Source organism: Haliaeetus leucocephalus, unplaced genomic scaffold (assembly GCF_000737465.1).
Source record: "Haliaeetus leucocephalus isolate CR32 unplaced genomic scaffold, Haliaeetus_leucocephalus-4.0 Scaffold657, whole genome shotgun sequence".
NCBI lineage: Eukaryota > Metazoa > Chordata > Aves > Accipitriformes > Accipitridae > Haliaeetus > Haliaeetus leucocephalus.
Window position 1 is genome coordinate 1747970 of NW_010973093.1, and position 6000 is coordinate 1753969.

Genomic DNA, 6000 nt, shown 5'->3' on the forward strand with positions numbered 1-6000 from the left:
TTCACAGGGACTTTTCCCCTGCGGGCTAGCTACAAGCCTGTTTGTACCTGACGGTTTCCCTAGCTCCAGAGCCAGCCTGGCCACCTTACTCTGACCCCCTGCTCCCCTCCGGAGCCGTGTTTGAGCTCAGTTCCTTGCTGTTGGTCCTTTTTTAAGCTACAAAGTAGGTGCGTGTCCATGCCCGGCCTCTACTGTGTTGATGCTGACCAGGTCTTACTGATGTGACTTAATTGCTTAGCCTCAGCCTTGCCTAGCGATCGCTGGTTGTGGCTAACCCTGGCTACCATCACTGGACCCAGTTCGGGTACTGTGGGCCTGTGCCCTTGCTGGTGACGGCACTCTCTTGGCTTGCCTTGCAGAGCTGTCACTTCTGCTCCCAGGTGTTGAGGAGATCAACCTGCCTTGATAACCGTGTGTGCTTGGGGAACCCAGTGGGACTGCTATGGATGGAGCTCTGCGTTGATGGATGCATTTCTGGGGCTGTCACAAGGCTATGGACAGTCACACCTTGTTTTTTTTACCCACAGTGAGCATTTTTTTTCACCAGAGAAGTGAAGTATCACTTGGCATTCGTGACTGGGCTGGGGAAAGGGTTCCCAGGGCATAAGCCAGTTCTGCTTAGGCAGTTTACAGTCCAAACTCTGGAGAGAAAAAAAAAAAAAAAAGTGTCTCATTCTGCTTTCCAATACCAGCTCACCCCCACTGTGGGTCTGGATTCACTGCAGGATCAAAAGAAAAGATTTCAGTCTGTGAGGGAGCCAAAGGCTGTAGCTACCCGTGGCCAGGGGAGGTTGGTAACAAGCCAGATGAGAAGCAGAGGTGAGTGCTTAAATGTGTAGAAAGGAAACAAGGGGATTATTTTTCATATTTAGGCAACCGGGAGTTATGAAATGATGGGTTGGTAAGTAGCGATAACGAGGGACCAGCAAAGCTCAGATCCTGATTGTCCATGAGGATGGAGCTGTGGGTCTGGCTTGTGCAGAGCACAGGAGGAGCTCTGTGTCTGTCTTCACCGGCTTTTCAACTCGCAGCACGCCGTGGTTGTGGTTTGGTCTTACTCTGTGTGTGTGCGTACATGTGTCACTTTATTTTGAGAGGAATGAAGGGTCATGTTGCACCATTAAAAATTAAACTTCTTTTCAGATGGTGATGAAGCCTTAAGGTGGCAGGGGCTTAGGCTGCAGAGAAAAGGAGTGGGAATACCCTGGGAAGTTCTAAGCAGCTGAAAGTGCAGTTTGATGGTCAATGTTTTCACGAGAGGTTACGTTTAGCAAGAAGGATAATGTTCCTGGGTCACTGACTGAAACTTCCAAATGAACTTGTTTTTTCTCTGGTGGAATTAAAAGCTTAGGATATCGATAATGCTTAGATGTGGAGACTGCTCAATATTTTCTACTGCAAAGTACTGCTGTGAAATACTTGATTTGTTTTTCCTCTGGTAATAAATTCCTTTGCCCAAAAAACTTCATGCAGGAGATAAATAAATATTGCAAAACAGGAGAATTTGGAAATGGAAAGTGAAGTGGTATGCCCAAGGTGACAGGCATCCTCAGTGGTGGAGCTGGGATTAGCAATTGTTTGGTCCCAGCTAATCCAGTTTGCAATCCCCAGACAGCACTGCTGTCCTGGGAGCTGCTTAGATCTGTAAATATCTCTTCCCTGCCCCCACTCCCCAGGATGTAAAATACTGTCCAAAAACTTAACACAAACCTTCCTGTCTGAGGGCTGGGAGGTGGGAAGAGTCATATCTTTATGGGGTGATACACAGAGGCAGGTTGCGAGTGCTCGAGGGACTTGCACCAGCGCCGGAGGGAGATGCTGGCTTGTCCCTGGCTGGCTCTCATCCTAGTTTTTCTGGCCTGACTGCTGATGAAAAGGGTGGGCATTTGGCCTGAGCGGAGGAAGCTGTGCGGTTTGGGGGAGCAGAGAGAAATGCACTGCGTCTGCTCTGTGTTTTGCAGTGCTGTGGGAAAACCTCTGCAGAGGAGTGCCCTGAAATGGGCTTCTGTGTCCAGGTGCTGCAAGACAAACCTTTGGGTCTCGCTGCCTTGACCCAGGCTCTCAGCGCGGGGTCTGTACGTGAGCGGTGCGTTGCCCTGTGACGTACCCTGCGGAAGGCTCGGTGCATGGTGAGTGCAAAGCAAACGGCCTGGATCCCATTTAACAGCAGGAGCTGAGGGAAGCAGCCCAGGGCTCTCCAACCCAGACCCAAAGAACCCAGACTCTCCAAATCCAGGGTCTGGCTCTCCTTGGCGTAGCTGCAGAGGGTGCTCTCTGCTCGCATGGCTCCCGTCCACCCCGACTGCTCCTGTCCTCCTGGCCGCTCTGTGTGGAGCCTCCCCAAGGTGCCCTTTCCGATCTCACTCCCACTGCCAGCAACTGGCTTTCAATTAAATCCAGCTCAGGTCAGCTTTTGACAAGCAGCCTCCCTTGTAACTCGAGGAGGTTACCAGCCAGCAGATTCTTGAAATGCATCTTAAAAAGAGAAAGCCTTGGGCTGGGAGCCAAGATAATTTTACTTTTTTTTTTCTTTCTCCCCCTTCCTTCTCTGTAGCGACTTTTTCTGCAGAGCCGTGGCTCGGATGGGAGGTTGTGGGGACCAAGAGGTGATAGGGTGTGCATAATGTTAATTAGCTGTTGTACCTGCAGCACTTCCAACATGTAAACCCCTGACAGACCCAGTTGTCATAATTAATAACCACAGAAATAGCAAAAGGGCTCTTAGACCTTGTGCTGGGTGATATAAGCCAATTTCTAAGTACTAGAAACCAGGAAGAGGCTTGAGTGAGGGCAGGTTGTCCTGTGTGTTTGCAAAGGGTTTCTTGCATCCTCCTGAAGCAGCCAGAACATGACGCTCTGTGGTTCAGGATGTGGGATACAGCTGCTCTCAAATATGAGCTCTTCTGGTGGTGTTTCTGCATTTATCTCTGTGTCAATAATTATAATTGTTCTCCAAATAGGAAGGTGCTTAGTGCTGTACAGCACAGATGGAAGATGTGTTTTTAGTTTCATAACTGAGGCCTCTGTAGCGTATTTCATACAAAGCAAAAAAGGAAAGGGATGAAGTGATGTTGTTTGAAGCACTAAAAGTAAGCAGCCCCGTTCTCCTGTTGCCGTGGGGCATAAACCAGGAATTGCTGATGTGGTGGGAGAAGAGCTCCAGCAAAGAGTCAGCGGGAGCTGCTGTCCCTGCTTGAATAGCTGAGGAGGCTGCAGGTCCTGGGTTCAGGGTCAGCTTGGGTGGGAAGCCAGTGATCCAGAGGAACTGGGAGAAGTATGGGGCTGACCTTCTCTCCCCTGGGAAAGACTGAATTTTGGAGCAAATCCTCCTAGCTGTGGAGGAGAGATGTTTGGAGAGGGGGGAGTGTAAGAAGAACACAGAAAGGGATTGGGATGTGTTGTGGCATTCGTGGGAAATTCATGGCCACCTGGTAAGGGACTGGTGGACAGGATGCTGCTCTGGATGTGCTTTTGAGGATAAGGTCGATCCCATAAACTTCCCTTGCAGTTTGTGGGGTGGCAGCTTCATCCTTTTGGTTCAGGAAGGTGAGTAAGAACCTCCGAGTATTATCCTCCAAGGATATTGTGTGGAATGGAAGGCACTTTGTGATATTTTTGCATTTAAGTGATTCATCAGAAGCCTGGCTGGTGGGGGGGTTGTGTGTGACCTCAACAGCACCTTCACCCTCCCAGCATGACTGCACAGGCAGCCAGCCTCGGAGCAACGAAGTTACGTGGCCCATGCTGGGCCTTGGGTGCAGGAGGGGGGGTCCCACTTACCTGCCCTGCTTTGGGGTGGGGATGTGTCACAGCTGCACAGTGGGTATCAGTCCTGGCCCCGGGGTTGCCGGCTGCCCGTAGGGCACAGTGCCTCCGCAGGGCTCCTGACCTCCTTTGCAAGGCACCTGCAGATGAGTGGGTGGAAATAAGCAGGTGCAAAGAGCCCGAGGGGAGCGGAGGAAGCCTTTTCTAGCTGGCAATAAAGTTCTGAACGTGGCAGCATCTCTCCTCCCCAAGGCATCGTTTTTCCACCCACCAAGCTAGACCTGTAGCTGGGGCAGCCCGCAGCCAGGGTTAGCCGAGCGCACAGCACTCTTCTTGTCCCCGGCTAGGGCTGGTTTGTAGGAGCACTTGCTGGCAGAGTTTATTGCTCTGTTGGGCACGTACAGCTGCTCACCTGCATTTGGCTTCCCGCTTATCTATTGGAGAGACAATTCCAGCCTCTGTAATTAATGAGTCTCTCCCGCCAGGGTCTTGGGTGAAGCATCAACACAGGAAATTGGCCAGGCTAAGTGGTGTCTGTGCTTGGATCTCGGCTGCAAAGGCAGACCTCAGCCAGCTGAGATGAATTGTGGCTTGGTTGCTGAATTCATTTTTCATCCTTAGGTCAGAAGGCAGACACGGGAATAGCTCCTGTGCAGTCTGAGCTGCACACTCACCACTCTCCTCCTCTGCTTGGGGCCTCATTTTCTGCAAACAACCCACACGCTGATGGAGAAGGACCAAGGCTGGTTGGTCTGTATCCCTGGGGGTTATTTGTGCTTGGGTTTTGCAATGGCATTCGGTGACCAGACAATCCAACGCTGCTCCCCAGGGAGATAAGGTTGCAAGATAAGGGATTAATTCTCAGAGAGCAAGCAGACTGCTAAAAGGCAACAGAATCGCTTTGATCTGACCTGGGGTTTGGTTAATCTCAACAGCTCACCCTGGACATTGGTTCTGAGATGCTGTCAGTCTCCCAAGCACAGCGGTGGTGTGCACCATGGCCATCGTTTCAGAAAAAGCCAATTTATTTAGCTTGTAGTGAAGCAGAAGATTAAACATGCATCAGGCTGCTTATTGTTTAAGGGAGACTCCTGTTCCCGTACCCCTGTGCTCACTTATTGCATCCTTTTGTAGGAGTCTGGGTTCTGGCCGAATCCTCACTGCTGCCATTGGGGTCAACTGCAAAACCCTTCTCTCCAGCTGGCTGCTGCTGTGCAGTGCAGACATGTTCAGCTAGAGAGCTGAATAAATGACTGTTGAGTTGAATTGCTGATTCTTTGGAGTGGTGTCCGTACAACCTGGGCCCTGGCTTTCCGAATGCTGTTGCAATGCAAATAATGATGTTAATGTGAAACGGCATGTCCTGTTGCGTAGAGCGGTGCTGTGGATCAGTGGGGGAAAATGAATTTGCCCTTTAGCTTTGCATCACTCGGAGGTGTTCGTGGACTGTGTGGATGGGGGACTTCTGCTCTCTCCCTAGCCAAGGGTTTGCAGGTCAGCAGCAAGGTCCAAAAGCACGGAGAAATCACAGCTGATGAGAATTGCTGGCAAAGAAAATCCAGAATCCATCCAGGTGGGGTGTCTGCTTTATCTTCACCTGTTGTGTTTGGTTTGGAAGGGAGTAGGGGTAAACCGTGCTGGCCAGAATGGGACACACCGGGTGGTAGCAGGCAGCTCAGGACATGGCTCTTAGGCAGAGCAGGCACATGGCCAGTGCTACCTCCCTCTTCCTGCCGCTGCTCCAGGAGGTGCTCTGGGAGAAAGGGTAGGGCTAGTTTTGGCCTGCTTTTTTCTCCCCAAAGCCAAATACTCTTCGAAATACTGTGCACAGTCCAGCATGAGGTCAGATTGTAGTCTGGCTGGCAGCATAGGTTGTGCGTGGCTGCACGACATTGCTTGAGAGTGACACCAGTAACAACGACAGGGCATCCCTGTTCCCTAGCAGCAGAAAGCAGCAATAGACTTGTGCCTGTAGAGAAAACAAGCAAAAACTCCCATGGTGGACTCAGGGTGATGAATGTACGGGTTACCTTCCTGCTTTCCTCTCTCTCCTCTACTTTCTCTGCTTCTCGTCTGCCTCCCCCATCACCTTATCTCTTTTGTCCTTGCTCCTTCCTTCCCCTGTAGCTACTGCTTCGTGGGTAGCTGTGTTCACATCTATCTCAGAGGTCCAGCAGTGTTGCTCGTGCCATGTCTGTGCGTGGTACAGATGAGGCAGTCTAGTGAGCTGAGCTT